At 30.8% G+C, this 19,490-nt stretch overlaps 2 protein-coding genes across 5 annotated transcripts in view; one reads left to right on the top strand and one right to left on the bottom strand.

Moving 5' to 3' along the window:
- Positions 1 to 19,490, top strand: part of LOC129914159 (F-box/LRR-repeat protein 7) — a 242,530-nt gene that overhangs the window by 22,565 nt on the left and 200,475 nt on the right. The window contains exon 2 of one of the 2 annotated variants that reach the window (XM_055993259.1): positions 16,877 to 16,910. The exons of the other annotated variant lie outside the window; for it this stretch is intronic. The gene's annotated coding sequence lies outside the window, so the exon portion shown is untranslated. The remainder of the gene's footprint in view (positions 1 to 16,876; positions 16,911 to 19,490) is intronic. 2 annotated transcript variants of the gene reach the window in all.
- Positions 1 to 19,490, bottom strand: part of LOC129914157 (atrial natriuretic peptide receptor 1) — a 260,443-nt gene that overhangs the window by 156,294 nt on the left and 84,659 nt on the right. The gene's annotated exons all lie outside the window — the stretch shown is intronic.

Here is a 19,490-nt window from a genome sequence, read left to right as displayed (position 1 = left end):
CACCCACATGTATTAACATTGTTGTTTTATCAAAATATGGGCTTAACGAAATTATGCTAGAGGTATTGCGGAGAGGTTTCCCTGCCTGAAGTGCCTTATACTCTTCGGGAAAAACACTTAATTGAACAATCCTCCATAACAAATGCGTTCCTTTCTGGATTTCTTCCGCGGTTAAAGAACCAGTTCTTCTGTTTCCTTTGCAGCGAATATTAAAATTCATCATGAATCTATAGCAATGTGCAAAAATTTTCTGCAGTGTAAAAAACGAGTTTTTATGGTTGATTGAATTTATTATATCATTTTGGATTGACATATTTAGCACTGTCTTTGGCCTTCGATGCCCAGAGATTTCTTCTGGAATCGAATACTCCATTTGTATACTTGAAGTTTGTCTTAAAAACTCAGGGCCATTGAACCAAATGGTTGATCTTACAAGATTGGGCATTCCTAACCCACGCGATATAAGATCTGCTGGATTTAATACTCCCTTTACATAATTCCAATGATTCAAATCTGATTTAGATTGGATTTTTGCTACACGATTTGCTATATATGTCTCCCAAGTATAGGAAGGTGCCTTTACCCATGTTAAAACCGTTGTAGAGTCGGTGTAATAACTGACTGATGTGATCGTCCTACTGATTATTGGAAGGATTTTTTGCACTAATTCCACCATTAGGACAGCCGCCTGAAGCTCTAACCGAGCTATAGTTGTCGCCTTTAAGGGAACGACACGAGATTTTGAACATAACAATTGAACAAAAACTTTCCCTTCATTATCAATAGATTTTAAGTAAATGCATGCGCCATATGCGCTTTCACTACTATCGGAAAATGCATGCACTTCTAATTTCGTAGCTGAGTCTATTAAGATAAGGCGTGGGATATTAATTTCACACAAAGAAGAAAATTCTGATAAATAGTTTACCCACTTATAAGCCTGTTCTTGAGGCAGATTCTCATCCCACAATATCTTAGATTTCCAAAGTTCTTGTAAAAATATTTTTCCTAGTAATATGGCTGGGCCTATCAATCCCAAGGGATCGAAGAATTTTCCCAAGTCGGCAAGAACGCGGCGTTTGGTAATCTTTAAATCATTGGGTGCATTGTACTTGTAGCAAAATTTGAATGTGTCTTCAATTGGGTCCCAAACCAAACCAAGGGTTTTAATGACCTCCGACTGATAGATTGTTAACATTCTTTCTCGATCTTGCATTGGAATATTTTCTAGAATGCGTGGATCATTTGAACAAAATTTGGTTAAATTAAAATTTCCTTGACTTAATAATTTTATTGTTTCATTGAGAAGCAACTTGGCTTCCTCAAGAGAATCTGCTCCTGTTAGGCAGTCATCCACATAGATATTTTTTGTAATAATTTTTGATGCATTAGGATATATATGTTGAAAATCATCTGCTAATTTGACCAAACATCTTGTAGATAAATAAGAGGCAGACGCCATTCCATACGTAACTGTGTTGAGCTGGTATGTTCTTAATGTGCTCTTAGGATCTGGCCTCCATAAAATGTGCTGATATGCTCTATCCTTTGGATGAATGAGTATTTGACGATACATTTTGCTAATATCGCCAGTGAATACATATTTATGTAATCTGAAATTGGCTATAACTGAAAATAAATCTGATTGGACTGTTGGACCAACCATGAGGGTGTCATTAAGTGAATACCCAGATGTCGTCTTTGCAGAAGCATCGAAAACCACCCTGAGCTTTGTTGATGAGCTCTCGGGTTTAATTACACAATGGTGTGGAAGAAAATAATTTGACTTTGGTATGTCAAGCTCTTGAATTGCAGTCATATGACCTAGACGCTCATATTCCTCCATGAAGTTTGTGTAACTTTCTTTGAGGTCTGCATTTTTTTCTAGTTTTCTTTCTAATGAATAAAAACGCTTCTTTGCAATTTCTTTTGAACCTCCTAATGTTTGGTTTGGGTCTTTCTTAAAAGGAAGTCGTACTATGTACTGACCCTGGCGTGTTGTTTCCACGTTATCATTAAAATGTTTTTCACATTTAAATTCTTCTTCGCTGTAGACCTTCGATTCAACTTCAAAATTTTCACTTTCCCACAGTGATCGGACCATTTTATCTAGTGTTCTCAGACTAGGTTTTGACACTGAATGACAATGAGAATTTTGGGAAGAATCTACAGCGCTTCCTGCTAAAACCCATCCTAATCTAGTATTCCGCAATAGAGGAAGATTGTTTGAGATTTTAAATTCTCCCGGCAAAAGAAGCTCAAAGAATAACTCTGCTCCAATTAACAAGTCTATGCGGTTGGAACTAATTGTGTTAGGGTCAGCAAGAAGAATATTGGAGGGCAATTGCAAAGTTTGCCTATCCAGAGATGCAGTTGCCATATAATCACTTATTTTTGGCATTATACTGGTCTCAATAGTTCTTTTATATGATGAAGTTCTGGATTCTAAATGAACATTTATTACGAAATTGGCCTGACTTTCCCTGCCTCCAATTCCGCTAATCGGAATGTCCTTTCTTCGCTTTATGCTCCCTAACTGCTGGGCTAGGGATGTTGTAATAAAATGTAATTGAGATCCCGAGTCTAACATAGCACGACAAGGAATACGCGTTCCTTTTGAACTCACGACGTTCACAATCGCCGTGGCGAGATATACCTCGCGACCCTTTAATACGACCCCTAGAGAATTGTTATTATGGGACCCTGAAGGAAACTCACCCACCCGACCAATAATATTATCACACTTACCGGATGCTGGGTTTTTTACGTTGACATCTTTTTTATTTGGATAGTGTAGTAGAGTGTTGTGTTTCCCGTTGCAAACCTTGCATCTACGTTGCTGTTGACACGATGGGAAACGATGTCCTTGCAAACAGTTGGTGCAAAGTTGAAGCTTCCGCACCTGCTGATTGCGATCCTCAACTGAAAGATTAATAAATTTTTTACAATTAAAGATCTTATGATTATTAGTTTTACAATATGGACAATTTGAAACTTCCCTATTTTCAGATGCGGTGGTTACCGCTTTCTTCCTTTCATCTGATTTCACCGTCTCCAGGGCTTGGAACCTGCATTCGACAAATTCCAGTAATTGGGTTAGAGTTGGTGTTATTCTTGGTGCTTGTAGGGATTCCTCGAAAAGCATTCGGGTGTCTTTGTCCATTTTTTCCAGCAATAGATGTACAACTAATGGGTCCCATCCACTGGTGTCATAGCCGAGATTGTTGATGGCTTGAATGACTTCCTTTGTTGTATCATGCAGCCTCTTGAGACTTCTGACAGTGTCTACGATGGTATTTGATTGGAACAATCGGCTTAACTGAGCGGATAACAGCAACCGCTTGTTGTTGAACCTGTCAACTAGAGTGTTCCAAGCCAATTCATAATTGTCATCAGTGGCATGGAAATGTTGAATGAGGTTTTGGGCATCTCCAGTAAGATTTGTCTTTAAAAAGTATAATTTTTGAGCCGGTGCAATTGGTTGGTTGTGCACCATTTGTTTGTATAGATCGAAGAACTGCGGCCAATTAAGATAGCTTCCATCGAATTTGGGTATCTCAATTTTTGGAAGCTTGGTTGTTGTTGCTCGTCCTTGATTCATTTGAACTGTTTCAGCTGGCAATGTATTAGTTGGTAGCCAGGTGATCCTCAAATCTAATTCATCCTGGAGCTCAAAGTAAAGCTGTATATCTTCTACAGCTGCATCGCCTCCAAGTCGTCTATATGTTGTTGTTATTTCATCCCAATTGGTCATTAGGGTTTTTGTTTTTTGGTTAAATTCTTGCGGTAAAGTTTCCCGCAATTTCAATGGGCACTTATTAAGACCTCCTTGAAATATTTTGCAGAGTAATCGGAATTTGCTATCCGTAGTCATCCTGTTGACCTTTACACTGGTGTCATCTATTAAAGTGGGCTTTATTGTCAGCCCTGGTGGTATGTTAAATTTGGAAATTGCTGCGGTAACTCCCTCTGAATGCCCTGCTGGGGGCTTAACGGCTGCTGGTCCTAAGAGGGCTTCTTTTAGCTGCTCCGGCTGAGGATGGACTGCTGCGGTCTCCTCTATAGCCCCATCAGATTTTTCTTCTTCCGCTACTGCAAACCGCTTGATGATGTCATCTTTCATTTGATCATGAATTTTTTTTACCCCATCGTAAAAACCTTTAGTGAAGTATTCGTGTTCAGTTACCTGCGGATAATTGTCTCTTATCTCGCTATCAACATTGTCGAATACTTCCCATAATTCATTTAATCTTGTCCACCGCGCATTTAAATAATCCAGGGTTTTCCTTCCTGGACCATCCTTTCCGTAATTGCGAGCAAGTGTACAGATTTCTTTTCCTACAGCTTCTTGCTGATTGGTAAGTTCTTCAATTGTAGCCACCATTTTAATTATTTTTTATATTGAATTGTTAGTAATTGAAAGGAACTTCTTTTCTTTTTTTTTTTTTTTCTTTTTTAGTCTTCTTAATAACGACTCACTTCACTACACTGTTTTCTTTTATTTTGTTTTGTTTTATTAATTTACAGGCCACTAAACTCTTTTAGTAGGTCCTGTCACGGTCGCCAAATGTTCTTTAAACTTTAGAACCTTGAAAATACAAACACCTTTTTTTTATTATTATTGATTACAATTTTTATTTGATGTTCACTTGAAAGTGGTTGGACAGCGAGTGCCCATTATGCCGATCATTTAAAGGTACTTTGCCAAAAATGACAAGTCAGCATAATGAACACTCAGCGCGTGAGACTAAACATTGAACTTTTATTAAATGATCTTATTTCGTCTGGTCTCACGCAGAAGTAGGAGTTGGGTGGAAATATGATATGGTAGGAAAGGTAAAAATGGGTGATAGAATACAAAAAAAATACATAATTATACTTAAAAAGAACACTCAGTGGGAACTGGTAAGAAATCATTTCCCATCGTGTCAGCAACAATGCAATGTGATAATACTATTGGTCATATGGTTACTTAAAATGATACTAAAAATGTTTACTTAACAATTTGATAACTGTATTTTGTAGAAGGGTTCAATACAAGTATTTTTTAATTTGGGAGGGGGTGTCTATCTAACCCCGTTTAGGCGGGAGGGGAAATTTTTTAAAAAACAACGTAATATTAAAAAAAAATATTAAAAAACAACGGCAACACTAAGAGTTATGAAGGATATTTTTTTCAAAAACCACAATTAAAGGATTTATTTTAATTTTTAAATAGTGTTATTAAAATTAATAGTTTTTGAAATAATCGATCTCAAAGTTAAAATTAGCGAAACAAATTAAAAAAAAAACACTTTCAATACTATTTTTGTCATGACCATTAATTTCAATACAAAATTTACTATTAGGTACCTTATCTGATTTTCTGTCAAACACTGAAAACCGTATATTTCATGACTTCTAGTTTTTGAGAAAATTAAAAAAAATACTTTTTTATCAGATGTTCACTTATTTTTTTTTTTGCTATTTTGATAACTTTGGCCATCAACAAAAAAGGTGGCAATTTTCTGCTCCACTTAGGGTACGAAAAGTCGTCAGGTAGGCGCCAATGTCAACAGTTTTTTAACTTAAAAGTACCTTACCTGCCCTGCTTTGCGGGTTCTCAGCATCTCTGTGGTGAGCGTAAAATGTTTTTTTTTTTTAAAGGCATAAAGCTCTCAACTAACTCTATATGTAATAAATACATAAGATCTTTTTTGTTTATGATATTGTTAGTACCAAAGTTATCAAAACAGCAAAAAAAAAAAAATAAAAAATTGTTAATCTGTTTTTTTGTTTCATTTTTCAATTTTCTCAAAAACAAGAAGGCATAGAAAATCAGCGAAGGTAGTTTTATTGTAATAGTAAATTTGTATTGAAATTAATGGTCATGACAAAAATAGTATTGAATGTGTTTTTTTTTTTTTAATTTGTTTCAATAATTTTAACTTTGAGATCGATTATTTCAAAAACTATTAATTTTAATAACACTATTTAAAAATTAAAATAAATCCTTTAATTGTGATTTTTGAAAAAAATATCCTTCATAACTCTTAGTGTTGCCGTTGTTTTTTAATATTTTTTTTTAATATTACGTTGTTTTTTAAAAAATTTCCCCTCCCGCCTAAACGGGGTTAGATAGACCCCCCCTCCCAAAGTAAAAAATACTTGTATTGAACCCTTCTACAAAATACAGTTATCAAATCTCAGCGCCATAGTTATCGTGCTCTCCCCTCACCCTGTTTTTTCTAATTTTTTTTTATTGATTTTTCGTTCTAGTGAGGGAACGGTACGTCGGACAAAAAAACCTTATATGAAAAAAACATAGTTAATTAATAGTTCTTCAATTTTTATTGCAACAATTTTTTGATAAAAGTTTAAAATAAAAAGTTATGGTGCATATAAAAAAAAAGTGAGCAAAGCATTTTACGAAATTCATTATAATTCCTAAATGGTGGGTTTTAGAGTAAAAAGTTATAAAATATATTTTGTGGGAAATAAAATTTACTACAAGTTTGTTCCATAACATTTTTCTCTAACACCAAAACTAGCCGAACTACAAGCGATAGTCGCAAAACTGTTCAAAACAAAATGGCGGCCAAAGTCGTCCAGACATTTGTTAGGAAAATGGGGGGTTTAGTTCCTGTACTAGTGTACTTTCATATTTTAGGTACGAATAGCAGTTGCGAATTATTTCTCAGCAAAAGTATAACTTGACTGGACTACATACTCGTATACGACACCCCAACACAACTAAAATGAATGTTTAATGGAAATATATCAACCAAAGTCTAGTGTGTTCACAGAAAAAAAAAATGCTAATAAAAGGTTGGTTTAATATTGACTTCCTTACACAACCATCGTCACATTATTGATTAAATTGAGCTTATTTTCATCTTGAATGGATAAATTTTTGTATTCTTTTGAAAAATTGGATATATTAGGCTACAGATTAATTTGATTTAAGCAAATTATTTAAATTGTCTTTTATAAAGAGATAAAATGATACTACCAAAACTTAAAGAGGTTTTTTGTTGACAAGAAGAGAAAGAAAAAAGAAAGCTTTTTGAGAAGCAGAAACAGAGAATTCTAGCTTTTGTGGTTTTAATTAGTAGTTTGACTGTCTTTGAATTTCTGCGGGTTAAAGAACATTGGTTTCATTGAAAATATCTCAAAGAAATGTTAAAACTAATGAATGCAATACCTGGTATGTGCTCAAAAGTCATTATGCAAATAGCAAATTGTTGAAGAACATTCCTTTGCAAATTTTGTTCATCATTAACAAGGATATCATTAAAGACTTGCATACTTTTATTGCGGAAAGGAGATACTTTTATGCATGCGAATTTGAGAACGATTGCCGATTGGAATTGCAATGATTATACAGCTCATCGGCCTCGTCGGTAATAAAACTCTGAAAAAGGATTCGTAATCACCGATCCCAAAAACAAACTTTAAGGAAAGAATTTTGTTTGAGAACATTTTCTTATATGTATTTAATCTATTTATTATTGGTGGTAAGGAATCAATAGAATATCTAAGAAACAATGTTAAAACAGGAAAATTAGTAAAAAAAACAGGCATTTTGTGGAACGAAATACAGGAAGGCTGAATTTTTCAAATCTGAAAGAGGGGTATTAGAAAAGCTTAAGTCCTGGTTTTCGGGACACTACCCCCCTGGCAAAATCCACCATTTTGGAAAACACGAATATCTTCAAAACCATTGGTCCAAGAGAAATGGTTATCAGACCAAAGTTCTTGAAAATTTAATTATCTTTTTCTTTGTAATAATTTTTTTTCTCAAGGGGCAATAGTTTTGAGGTTATGTTGTTTTAATTTTTTTTTCGGTTTTTTTGTTTAAGTTTTTATCATTCCCGGTAATACCTAGTTACATAATTTTTTAAATAGTAAAAGTAATGGACCATCAAATAAATATCCAATAATTTGGTATATTTTTGAAAGTATGAGTCGAAAGAGTCTTTAAAAAGTCTTTAAAAAAAGATTTACCAAAATCTACTCAATACTTTTTCTTCTTAATATCACACAATATTGACCTTAAGGATAAGTTTGGTTTATAAATTATTTTTTTTTTGTTATGATGGAAACATGTGTTTGTTTTTCCCTCATAGTCTTTTTCTGCTTTAGTATATTTATGTACACACAATATGTGAATGTGATGAGAACATGGAATATGTGTAGATAAGAAAATTACGTAGAGACTTCAAGAAAATAATTCCAACAGCAGCAGCTAAATGACATCCTCATTTACCTTATCTCAAATGAAATCGTTCTCTATGGAAGAGAAAGGCATTACATAGTGAAAGAAACCGAGGAACAAAAGTTTGGCTTGTAATCCTGTGCCGCGTGCAATTGGTCGATTAAATATCTTGATAGTGAAAGTTAATAAATTTACCTACGTCGTGTTCGGGGTGGAAAAACAAAATTATGTTACTGACAATGATATTTTGCAAAGTAAAATATTATTTTTATGTTTTGTAAGAATAAAAAATGTGTGTTTGTGAATCGAATCTTTGGCACTGGAGGATTTGTCATTTATTAGAAGTAAAATAAAAAAAAATTTTTGGATTTTTAAAAAATATTTCAATTTTTTTTTTTGAAAAATCTATTTTTTCAAAACTCATCAAGAATTTACCTAATTTTTACTTGCGATATAGGTACTATAGGGCAAGTTTAGGATTCGTAAAAAAAATCGAACTCGAGATAACAATTTTACATGACATTACGATGATGGAGAATGCCAAAAAAGTGGGTCCGGCAATTCTGTCTGTCTGTCTGTCTGTCTGTCTGTCTGTCCGTCTGTCTCTATCTGGAGCTGCAGCCTAAACGAGTGAAGTGATTTTCTTCAAACTTGGTAGTTAGCAGTTTTTGGTGATTCCCTAGAGGGGAAATTGAAATTTTTTTTTTATGACCAAAACTAACGGTACCTGCCATATAACGGAAATAGAAAAGTTAATTTTTTTCAAAAACGGCTCTAACGATTTTGATTAAAATTTTTGTGTGTAATACTACACATAAGGGCCAACTTTTTAAATAAGAAAATATTTTTTGTACCGTTATTAACGGTACCTGTCATAGAACGGTTTTTTTCGTTTCTGAATATCTTGTACAAAATTAACCCGATTTAAATGAAAATTTTTATACAAAAGTGTGTAAGTAAAGATAATATTAAAATTTTAGAAAATTTTCAAAAAACGCATTTTTGGTTTTTTAAAAAATATTTCAAAATTTTTTTTTGAAAAATCAATTTTTTGAAAACGGATCAATGAAAAATTTTGAAATTTAGTTTTTATGTGTAAATTAATTATTTCTTCAAAATGGCATACCAACTTTTTTTTTGAAAAATGTTAAAAATTTTATATATAAAAAATTATTTTTTTAAAAAACGGCTCCTACAATTTACTTGCGATATAGGTACTATAGGGCAAGTTTAGGATTCGTAAAAAAAATCGAACTCGAGATAACAATTTTACATGACATTACGATGATGGAGAATGCCAAAAAAGTGGGTCCGGCAATTCTGTCTGTCTGTCTGTCTGTCTGTCTGTCTGTCTGTCTGTCTGTCTGTCTGTCTGTCTGTCTGTCTGTCTGTCTGTCCGTCTGTCTCTATCTGGAGCTGCAGCCTAAACGAGTGAAGTGATTTTCTTCAAACTTGGTAGTTAGCAGTTTTTGGTGATTCCCTAAAGGGGAAATTGAAATTTTTTTTTATGACCAAAACTAACGGTACCTGCCATATAACGGAAATAGAAAAGGTAATTTTTTTCAAAAATGGCTCTAACGATTTTGATTAAAATTTTTGTGTGTAGTACTACACATAAGGGCCAACATTTTAAATAAAAAAAATATTTTTTGTACCGTTATTAACGGTACCTGTCATAGAACGGTTTTTTTCGTTTCTGAATATCTCGTACAAAATTAACCCGATTTAAATGAAAATTTTTATACAAAAGTGTGTAAGTAAAGATAATATTAAAATTTTAGAAAATTTTCAAAAAGCGCATTTTTGGTTTTTTAAAAAATATTTCAAAATTTTTTTTTGAAAAATCAATTTTTTGAAAACGGATCAATGAAAAATTTTGAAATTTAGTTTTTATGTGTAAATTAATTATTTCTTCAAAATGGCATACCAACTTTTTTTTTGAAAAATGTTAAAAAAAATTTATATATAAAAAATTATTTTTTTAAAAAACGGCTCCTACAATTTTCAAAATTTTTTTTCTAAAAATACCTTTTTATACGAGAAATAAAATGGCATATTTGTTTTTTTTTTTTAAGATATTTTAAAACGGAGTTTTATTAATTATAAAAACAGATTTAATTTTTTTATACTACTTATGAAATTTCTTCAAAATATCAAATTTTAAATTTCTTGAATAAAAAGATTATAGTTACTTTAAGCATAAGAGCAAGTACGTGCGACCCCAGTCGTGCAATTTATTGTTCTTCCTCTTGACTTAAAGCTTTAGGATCAATTTTTTTATTAAAAAATTAAAAATGAATGCAAAAACAAAGGAGTTAAGTCAACTTACGCCCTTAGTACCATACAATTTAAAAAATTTTTGACTTAAACCCTTTGTACCGAATAATTTCTAACAGAAGGAGATACGCTAGAGCTATGGCGATAGGACCAAACGAAAGAGAAAAAAAACTGACTGAAGTCCAATAAAAACCCGGCATCAAAGATACATATACATACCCAATAATTTTAAAAATTTTGGATTTTTAAAAAATATTTCAATTTTTTTTTTGAAAAGTCTATTTTTTCAAAACTCGTCAAGAATTTACCTAAATTTTTTTTTGAATAGATGGAAAAGATAATTTCATCAAAATGGCCCAAACCTAATAATTTAAAAAAAAAATTTCATGAATTTTTCTATAAAATAATTTTTTTTTTTAACGGCTCCAAAAATTTTCAAACAAAAATCTTAAAATTTGTTGTTAAATAAGAAACATTATTTGGAGATTAAAATCATTTATTTTTTTACATTTCTTATAAAACTAATGATCAAGTTAATTTGAATTTTTTCTTTTACGAAGTTTTTAAAAACCTTTTACATTCTAAGCAACTAAGAAGAAGTACGTTCGACCTAGTCGTGCATTTTTTTAAATATACATATTAATATTTCTTTGTGACATTTATAGGTAAAATCCTATTCAGCTAAATCTGACCTAAGAAAATATTTTCATTTCCAAAAAAAATGAAGCTAATATAAAAATACGTATGTACCTATCTCCCCAAACTTTATTTTATATAGAGTCCTTCAAGATGTGTATGTCTATTAGAGTAATAATAATGAAACCCAATGAGTTTTTGTACTCTCCATTTATTAATTAGATCAAAGTGGGGAACAAAACTTTTGGTTTACGTTGGGCAACTACTTAATTAAAGCTGCCATGAACAGCTAAAGTTTTGTTTTGCTTTTATATTGTATTTATTTCTTATGAAATTTGAAAGTAATTACTTTGAGTTAATCTAAATACCAACTAAAAGAATATTTAACCGGGAGTAGATTAATGTTCAGTCAACAATATTTTTGAGTATTAAGCATTTTCATTTTTAAATCATTGAATTTAGAGAATATGCTCTGCTTATGCTTGTACTATATTCATATGTGTTGAACTTTACACATTTAAAAAGAGTTAACCACAAAATACAACTGCAGTCAAAAGTTAAGTTTATCAATTATTAAAAATCACCTACCTGCTTACAGGTTTTGAATTAGTGCCTTACACCAACACTGGTGTATCTTTATTTTTGAATATTGTACAATTTTAACTCACATACATGCTCAAATGTATCGAAATAAATAAAAAAAAAACTTCTTTGCAATGTTTCAAGTCAGTAAGATTCTAAAAAATGGTAGAAAATGTTAAAGACAGTTCAAAATTATTATAAAAAATAAATATTTTCAATTTTTTCAAAGAATATTTGGAATAAAAAAAATCAATATAAGGCGTGTTTTTTCTACAACTCAGTAGCTACTCATTTTTTTATTTTATTCGAAAAACAATAAGCACAAATACTTACTTGTGTAATTTTTATTATTGTTTTGAGAATAAATTAAAAAATGAGTAGCTACTGAGTATTAAAAAAAACACGCCTATAATTGACTTATCAATATTTTTAAACTGTTTAAATATGATTTGAAAAAATATGAGCCCATTTTATTAAAATTGAACATTGTTCAAAATAAGTGACTGCAACATACAAAAATTGAGTATGTTAGGCTAGGCGCACACATGCGATTTCAGTCGCACGATTATTTAGTCGCAAAAATGGATCACACGGATTTCAATGCCGGTGAACACACATGCTTCTAAAAAATAGCCGCGATTTAAAAATTGAAAATTGTCCCATTTTTTTGGCGACGCGATTGTCGCAAATTAAAATGGAACAAATGGACCAGTATAGTTGTGCACACACTTGCGACTAAACCGAAAACGACTAAAAAGTAGCAGTCGCAAAGAGGCCAAATCATGCGCACACATGCGATTTTCCACCACTCGATTTTTTAGACGCAGGAAATGAAACACATTATTTTAAATGAGAGCGCACAGACATGCGATTTTAAAATCGCATTTTTTTAAAAAATGGATCTGGTTCTATTTTTGGTGCTTCTTTTTAGTCGCACATAAAGATATATCAAAAAGAAAATAATTCACCTGCGTGGATTTGCGACCCTTGGAAAATTTAGTTTCAGTTTAATAATGGATTTTACTAGAAAGTGTTGTGTAGTTGTCTAAAATTGACAGATATCGCTAAAACTATTGTATGAATTTTTATGTTTTTACCAACAATTCAAAGTACCAACAATATAGTATTTTATCGATTGCAATTTTTGTTTTTAATATATATAATTTATTTGATTCAGTTTTTTTGCTCCTTAGTGTAGATTTGAACATCTTAACACCTGGCCCTTTTGATCTTAAGATGATGCATTTTTGTTTATCAAAAAACGGTCATGTATTTTGATCAAACACTATGTTTTTTCTTGCGACTAAATAATAGCGCGATTTTTTAGTCGCAAGTGTGTGCACGGTAATTTAATGTTGCGACTGCGATTTTTTAGTAGCAACGACTGAAAATCGCATGTGTGCGCCTAGCCTACTATCACTAAAAATCCTACCTACTTTATTTTGTTTGTAAAAACATTTTCTAGTAGCATTTTCTATTTGACAATTTAAACTGACCTATGTACACATTTCACAGAACGCAATTTGACATATACCTTCATGTTAAAAAATCCACAAGTTGACGGTACCTAAATGAATATGATTGACAAAAAATTTATTTTACGAAAAGATGCATCAGGCTTCAATTTCAACAAAAAAAAAAAAAAACCTTCAAATAAATGTGAGAGAGAGGGATTGCATCTGACTGAATGCTGATTGTGGTTCTTAAAAAGAAATAAACCAACATATTTTGTACCCCATGGTTCATCCGGTTTTGGAAAATTTCAAAAAATTTCATATAAATATTTCTGTGCACGATTCCGTTTCATTTTGTTCAAAATGAATTTTTAAAATAAAATAAAAAAACATTACTTCAAACCAACAACAATGGAAAATTCAGTCAATTCCTACAAATAAATCTAAATGCATGACGAATAGCAAGAACCTTCTCCATGCTATAGTAATAGTTGCTTACAATATTGTATTGCGTAGTAGAAATAACAGAACTAATGTAAAACAGAAATTCTGAGAAATATTTATTTGATCCTTTTTTATATGAATGATTCTATGAATAAAACTTTAACATCGTTTTAATTTTCTAAGGAGCAGAAATTAAAACATCTTCTCAACAAAATTATTAATTTAACCTATAAAAATAAAACAGTTTGAAATTTCAAATTTTGTAAAAATTAAAAAAATAAATCGCTTCAAAAACATAAAAACCTTATTTCGCTTTGGCTTCCCTCTTTCTCAATGAAATGATGAATTTTTAATTTGCTTCTATCTACCTATGTGATTTCTTATTCAAAACAAACCAAATAGGTACAAAGTTGAATACTTATGAATGACTCAAAGTATTAAAAGAATGACTTAAGGTATTAAAATGACTAATGAAGGGTCTTGGGAATTGTTCAAACGTGTGTACCGTTAATGCATGCCATTATACACTATCTATGTTTGATAGATTAGTGTTGTTATTAGAGTAGGAATTTATAAATAAAACGCCTTCTCCTGATTAGTTTTTTTTTTTTGTTTTTATTTTGTTTGCGAATTGGATACCCCATTGGGAGTGTTGTAATATTCGTTTTTCTACTTAATAACTTTTCCAACATTTATCAATGTACATACATATGTGTTTAAGTTTTTGTTTTTTTTTTTTTTTTGTTAAGAAAATCCACTTATCTACGGGAATAATAATAAATAGATAAAAATAGAGTCAATAAACGATAATAGTTATTATTAAATGTGGAAATATGGTAATAAAAACAAAAGGATGCGTTAACTATTTTGCAATAAATGCTAGTATTTTAGTAGTATTAATAAAACTAGTCAATAACATTTTTTGCCACAAGAACCAAAAAAAAAAAACAAAATTTTTCTGAACTCGGTTCTGAACTCGAATCTTAAATCAGAAATATTCTATTGGTATCCGTTTTTGAAACAATACTGGTATGAAATTTAAAAGCAAGCAAACAAAACTTTTTTCTAGCCTTATGTCCGAAAATATCTGCTTCGGAATGTAAGAAAAAAAATATTTCGATTGCAAATAATTCAGCAACCAGACCTCCTGGAATATTTTGGTTTTTAGTTATGAATATAGCCTAAAGAGACCTTTCATTTGATTTCTCACTCGATGGATTTGGAGGAAATGTTTGAAAATGTATTTTTTTTTTGGCCTTGATTTTTTCTCGGAAATCTTAAAAAAAATTTTGTAATTTTTTAAACTCATATCTGTCAACCAAAACTTTTTTCTAGCCTTTGATCCAAAAATATCTAGTTCGGAATGTATGGGAAAAATTACAGATAATTCAGCAACCAGAACTCCTGGAATATTTTGGTTTGCAGTTATGAATAGAGCCTAAAGAGACCTTTCATTTGATGTCTCAATCTACCTCCTTTTTTCTAGTAAATAAAAAAAATATATATTTAAATATGTCAGGAAGGTTATGTTCCTTTGGTAGTCCATCAGAAAATGATATTATTTCTTCAATCAAATACTCAATAATATTGTGAGGCTATCAATTAGATTTACATAACAGCAGCTTTCACCTTAAAACACCTTAAGATTGATTTATGAGTAAAGACGAATTATTTTTCAAAAACACATTTTGTTTGGCAAATGTTTCTTTCCCAAACTCTAATCTGTCTATATGACAAAAATTCCTTGCCAAGTAATTGATTCCGTTTGATAAATGTAATAGGATTAATATAAGAAAGCTCTATGTCAGTAAAAAAAAAAAATCAAAAGAAGTATGTACGTTAAGTTGTTCAGCTTCTCTTAATTATGTCTATAGATGAGGTTACAGTGTTCTATCTTTTTTTAGAACAAACAATTTTTCGTTTGTTTTATTTCCGATTTTGAAATTACTTTTAATATACGCAAACCAGGCATGGAAAAGTCGATACAATTGTATGGAATTCGATACAAATGAGTTTGTCCGAGTACAAAAATACAATTTGTCTGAATTCGATACAATTTTAAATCTGTCTCTTTTGCAATCTAAGATTTAAAGAATCGAGGAAATCGAAAGTAATAACAAACGACAGATCTATTTTTATGTTTATTTTGATTTCAGATTTTTTTAACCAAAATAAATGTTACAATTTGTTTTTTATATTTATATTTATAAAACTGATGAAACTGTTCTATTTTTTCGACATAGTAAAAATATTGTACAAATATTATAGTACAAATATTGTAATCTTAAAACCAAAATTGCACTTTTATTTTTATTTATTTTATTATTTTATTTTTTTTTAAATTTTTTTTTAATACCTACTTCTTGTAGTCTTCTGTGAATAACTTTTTCCCATATATATTTTTTACCGAAATAAAATAAAAATTCTCTTACGCTTACGCAGAAAATAACGAAATGTATGTAGAAAACTTAAGAGTTTTTGCAAATATAACATTTTGATTAAATTTTAAATTAATTTCTCGTATGAAAAATATATTTCAATACAATTGCACCCATTTCAGTACAATAAAAATCAAATTTTCAGTACAATTAAAAAATGTCATTTTCCATCCCTGACGCAAACATTAATTTATCTTATAGACAGTTAAATAGTTTTGTGGTCACAAGAAAACCAAATATGTAAATTTTTTCAAAAATGTTACGTATACGCCACAGTGGTCATAATTTATTAATTGGCAATTATTATTCGATTTTTAAGATACAGCTATACGAACTAAAAGTAAATATAAAATCTAGTATTTCAACTTGAAAAATTATTAACTACTACCACTTGAAATCAATTATTATTATTATAACTTTTTACCTGTTAAAAATATGTTCACTTTGATAATCCACAAAAACCCAAAAAGTGTTCTCATTTTTATCTTATTGATAAATCTCCTTAAAATTCAAACCACAAAATGGAGATTTCCCAATCTGTGTGAATGTAGATAACAACAATAATGCCTTTATTCTTTAATATAATCGGTCCTTGCATATCCCCCGATGTTGAGCGCGAGTAAGAAAATATCCCAGAACTCTTACACACATCTTATAATATTCAAATGAACAAATTTTTATTCCATCATTCATTTACCCATAATCATATTCATTTGAATGCAAATTAGGAGGCAGGATAATGTATAATTAAATTGAGAATGTTTACGTTTGAACAATCTTCAACAACACCCAGATCTGAAGACGAGTACCTACCTACTATACTGATAAATAATGTTTGTCTTTTGCAGGTGTGTTGTCATCATTTATTCTTCAACTTAGCGGGTAAGAATTAAAATAAATCTGTTTTAATTTGTATTGTTTACTAAATATATTTTGTTCATGAATACATTTTACGAAATTGAAGCATGAATTTAGTAAGACAAATGTTTGGGTAGATTTATATTAGAATGTTAAGAACTACAAATGGTAGGATAAACAGACAATTTTTTACTCGATGGGGTGCAAGAGGATGAAATTTTCTATACGACAATAGTGAATCGATTTTTGTTCTTACATAATTTTATTTACCCAAAGCTCTTAGTCTCACTGACTATAGTTGTTAAGTAATTGAATTCAAAAGAAATAAAAGGAAAAAGTGAACAAAATGTTTTAATAGGGTTAGTTAATCAAAAAACAACAGGCTCTTAGTTTTGCAATTGAAAGGATTTTCTTTCAATTGTGAACTAGAAATGTCTAGATGTCTGAATTTATATAAAATATTAAATTCGCAGTGCTATTTTTGTTTTGTTTTTTTTTCTTCTCAACAAACCAAGTTCTGCTGCGTTAGAATTATACAGAGTGATTCAGGAGGAATGTTCCAAAAAGGTAGAGCACCATAAAGCCATTTTATTGCAGAGTTTTTGAAAAATTAATTCTCAAAATTAAAAATTGGAAAAAAAATATAAAACTAATTTTTACATGCAATTAAGTACTAATTAAGTTATAAAAATTCAATGCTCTTATTTTTTTAACAAAAAAAAAAAAAAGAAAAAAACTGGATCCAAAAGTATCTTGTCATTTTCGAGAAACTAACAAAAACCCAAAATTACAAAAAAGTAATTTTGGTTTTTCGTAAGTTTCTCGAAAAGATATTTAATTCGTATTTGTATTTTCTTTTCATTGATTTATCTTTGGGATGTACATTATTGGTTGGTTTTCGTTTTTCATTAAAAAAAATGCAGGTGTCGGTGTGTGATTACAGAGAGATTATGGTATATGACACAAATTAAAAAAAAAAGCTTTGAAACGTTTTTTAAAAAATTGATTTTACAATAAAAAATTAAATTTTTTTTATAAAATTCAGAAATGTGTTTTCTAAAAATTTTACTTATGTTTAATATTTCCGTTGAGTAGCAGGTAAAATTGTAATACCTCTATAATGTTATATGGAAGCTATACACATACACGGTGTCCCACAGTCACCACCCCAAATGAAAACCATGGATTTCTGAAATCATTTTAAATCGAAAAACTTAAGTGGAAATTTTCTCGTTTTCGTCCCGTTTTCGAGTTATGACGTTTTTTATGATTTTTGCTGTCTTGTACAACATTTCAAAAAACTGAGTACGCAGTAATTTGTTGCTAATTTGTTGCTAATTAGTTGCTCCAATCTTGAATTTGTTGCTCCAAGATTTGACCATGAAATGCACTTCAACAGTTTTCTCAAAAAAGCTAAATTCTCCAAAATTTAACGCACAGCAACAAAAAAGGTATCAAATTAAAGGGCCTCTGAACACCTTTTCAAAAAGGTCTCATTCAACTTTTAAATCCATCTCCTTCATGTCCAAAATGCATTGTGGAACTTGTGGAACATATCAAAACGTCAAGATAGCACCCACACCAAGAAAAACCTAAAAATTTAAAAAAATAAGTATGCAATAATTTGTTGCTAATTTGTTGCTAATTAGTTGCTCTAATCTTGAATTTGTTGCTCCACCCCTTCCCCCTCAAAATTGATAGAAAGGGTGTGGGTGCTATCTTGACGTCAAGATAGCACCCCCTTATTTCCAAAATCTGAGTATGCAGGATTTTAGTAATAATTTGTTGCTAATTAGTTGCTCTAATCTAGAATTTGTTGCTCCATGATTTGACCATAAAATCGGCTGCAACAGATGCATTTTTTTGGAGACTTTTTTTCTATAATTTTTTTCAAAAAACTAAAAATGCCAAATTAAAAACATGATTTCATGCTCTGCAAAAAGTAACATACAAATTTTCCATCACTTTCCATTCCAGTCTTATAGTCCAAAAACTAGTCAACTCTCGCTCCTAAAAACTATAAAAAACGGTGTGGGTGCTATCTTGACGTCAAGATAGCACATACACCCTTTCTATCAATTTTGAGGGGGAAGGGGTGGAGCAACAAATTCAATATTAGAGCAACTAATTAGCAACAAATTATCACTAAAATCCTGCATACTCAGATTTTGGAAATAGGGGGGTGTGGGTGCTATCTTGACGTCAAGATAGCACCCACACCGTTTTTTATAGTTTTTAGGAGCGAGAGTTGACTAGTTTTTGGACTATAAGACTGGAATGGAAAGTGATGGAAAATTTGTATGTTACTTTTTGCAGAGCATGAAATCATGTTTTTAATTTGGCATTTTTAGTTTTTTGAAAAAAATTATAGAAAAAAAGTCTCCAAAAAATTGCATCTGTTGCAGCCGATTTTATGGTCAAATCATGGAGCAACAAATTCTAGATTAGAGCAACTAATTAGCAACAAATTATTACTAAAATCCTGCATACTCAGATTTTGGAAATAAGGGGGTGTGGGTGCTATCTTGACGTCAAGATAGCACCCACACCCTTTCTATCAATTTTGAGGGGGAAGGGGTGGAGCAACAAATTCAAGATTAGAGC

Source organism: Episyrphus balteatus, chromosome 3 (assembly GCF_945859705.1).
Source record: "Episyrphus balteatus chromosome 3, idEpiBalt1.1, whole genome shotgun sequence".
NCBI classification, from domain to species: domain Eukaryota; kingdom Metazoa; phylum Arthropoda; class Insecta; order Diptera; family Syrphidae; genus Episyrphus; species Episyrphus balteatus.
The sequence above is the reverse complement of the archived record's forward strand: the minus strand, read 5'-3'. Positions and strand labels throughout refer to the sequence as shown.